The sequence below is a fragment of the Colobus angolensis genome, unplaced genomic scaffold (assembly GCF_000951035.1).
Source record: "Colobus angolensis palliatus isolate OR3802 unplaced genomic scaffold, Cang.pa_1.0 Scaffold166, whole genome shotgun sequence".
Lineage (NCBI taxonomy): Eukaryota > Metazoa > Chordata > Mammalia > Primates > Cercopithecidae > Colobus > Colobus angolensis.
The window spans coordinates 2,107,610-2,110,469 of NW_012114777.1; positions in this window are offsets into that span (position 1 = coordinate 2,107,610).

Consider the following 2,860-nt stretch of genomic DNA (forward strand, 5'->3'; position numbering starts at 1 on the left):
TTCCTTCCTTCCTTCCTTCCTTCCTTCCTTTCTTTCTTTTCTTTCTTTTCTTTTCCTTGCTTGCTTGCTTTTTTTGAGACAGAATCTCCCTCTGCCTCCCAGGCTGGAGGGCAGTGGCACTATCTTGGCTCACTGCAACCTCTGCCTCCTGGGTTCAAGCAGTTCTCCTGCCTCAGCCTCCCAGGTAGCTAGGATTACAGGCACCACGTCTGGCTAATTTTTGCATTTTGGTAGAGATGGGGTTTCACCATGTTGGGCAGGCTGGTCTCAAACTCCTGACCTCAGGTGATCCACCCGCCTTGGTCCCCCAAAGTGCTGGGGATTGCAGTTGTGAGCCACTGCAACCGGCCTGACAATTTCTTATAAAACTAAACCTGCAACTTCTATTTAACCTAGCCATCGCACTCTTAGGAAGGTGTCCCAGAGAAATAAAAATTTATGTTCATACTAATATGCATAAATATTTATGACAGCTTTATTCATAATAGTAAAAAACTGGAAACTACCCTTGTGTCTTTGAGTGGGTAAATGATAAAGAAACTGATGGATACATCCATACCATGGTGCACTACTTGGCAATAACAAAGCAAACTGATGATCCATGTAACAACCTGGTGGGATGTCCAGATAACCATGCTCAATGAAAAAAATAAAAAGAGCCAATTCCAAAAGGTTTCGTGCTACGTGATTCCACCGATACAACATTCTTGCAAAGAGAACAGATTTGTTATTGCCATGGTTCAAACGGGGGGTAAGAATGGAAGGAATTGAGTGTGGCTATCAAGGAATAACATGAGGGATCCTTTTGTTGGAATATTGTCCTCAAGTTTTGCAAGATGTTACCTTTGGGTAAACTGGGTAAAGCATACAATGATCTCTCTGTATTATTTCTTACAACTGCATGCTAATTTCTAATTTTCTCCAAATTAAAACAATGTATTAAAAATACAATAGATAAATATGGCAGTTGGAGAAAGCAATGAATATTTGCTTTAAAAACAATTTGCTCTGTACTGAGCTTAAATATTCTCCATGTATAAGATTCATTATTATCTAGCATACTAGTAGGATGAGCCTGAAATTACGTTTACAAGTGAATTAAAATATCTGGTTTCATTCCAGAAAGTACTTTCAGGATCCATTGTAGAAGCTACTATTTAAAAAATTTTAAGCATAAAGTTCTTAAGTGAATTAAATGAAATTTACATCCCTTACTTTTCTGGCAACATCTTTAGCAACTTTTTAAAATTACTGCAAAACAGCAAAGCCTAAAATTAAGTCACCAGGCATTGTAATCTTCACAAACAACAGAGCTCTTTCCCTGAGCCCTTGAAAGCCGAATTGCAGTCTTTGTATGTGACTGAATACTGAATGTCCCCTTGGTGAAGACACATTGCTCTGAAAACTGATACGCTTCCCCATACTCTAGGGATGTCCAATCTTTTGGCTTCCCTGGGCCACATTGGAAGAAGAAGAATTGTCTTGGGCCACATATAAAATACACTAACACTAATGATAGCTGATGAGCTAACAACAACAACAACAACAAAAAATCTCAAAAAAGTCTAATAATGTTTTAAGGAAGTTTACGAATTTGTGTTAGGCTGTGGGTTGGACAAGCTTGCCATATTAGATTTAGAGGAGGAAAGGAAGATGGGCATATGTCTTGCACAAAGTAAATTCCATCAGGTTCTAAGAGTCAGAGTTCCTTTATTCCTGCTAACTAGGGTTGGCAGCACGCAGGGAAAGCCTCTTTTTAAAATTTTTGCTTGCAGATTGTTAGCAAACAACATACTTATCTTCAACAGCACCCCTAATTCCCACAAGCAAAGCCCCAAAGGAATGACATTTTATGTAAGCCCCTTAGGGAGAAAGGGGATGGCTAAGACAGGAAGGAAAAGGATGGCTGAGAGGCTGATCCCCTCTCCACAAAGGGTGAGCTATTGGCAAGTCTGCAAAGAAAGCCTCTGGAGCGATGTGCTGCTGGATTTGTCAGGACAGCAGGGTCTGATGGAACAATGGTGCAATGCAGCACTCACTTCCAAGACTCCCTCTCTCATTAGGTTCAAGATTCTGTTTTGCTCTGGGTTCCCTGGCTGGGATCCTAAGGCCTTTTAGGAGAAGGTGAAGCATCTTGGATATTGGGATTCCTAATGGGTACACTCACCAGCATGTCAGTCATAGTGTTAATAGACGCACGTGAAGCCTCTAATATGCAAATGTGCTTGAATTGAAATGGATTTTCTAAATATGATCTTGAGTGTAACAGTCCCCATATGAGGTTGCTCTTTTCAAATTCTCCATCAACCAGTATCAGATTACTAAATATATAGCTTGTGCTCCAACTTTTGGCACTTCTAATCTTTATTTTGATTTGTCGGTGGTTGAAAGTGTTTGGTGATTTGTTCTAGTATTTTTTTTTTAATTTAAAATACTTCCCATATTATTGAAGTCTCCCCCCACAACCCGATAATTATTTGATATAACTCATTTTGACATTTAAATTTCCAATCTCAAAGTATAACTTTCTCTTCTATAGTTTCAATGGTCTACAGAAAACCAAACAGAGAGCCTCTAACCAACCAGATGTGGTTTGCCTAATTTTCACATTTTACAGGTATAGAATAACTAGAATTAATATACTTAAAAAAGGCTTGAATTCAATCCTGAGCAAAAATCTGTAGCTGATCACTTTACGTATCTTTCATTAGAAAGTAGACCTTTTGGGGATATCACCACGGACCCCACAGAAATACAAACTACCATCAGAGAATATTATAAACACCTCTATGCAAATCAACTAGAAAATCTAGAAGAAATGGATAATTTCCTGGACACTTACACTCTCCCAAGACTAAAC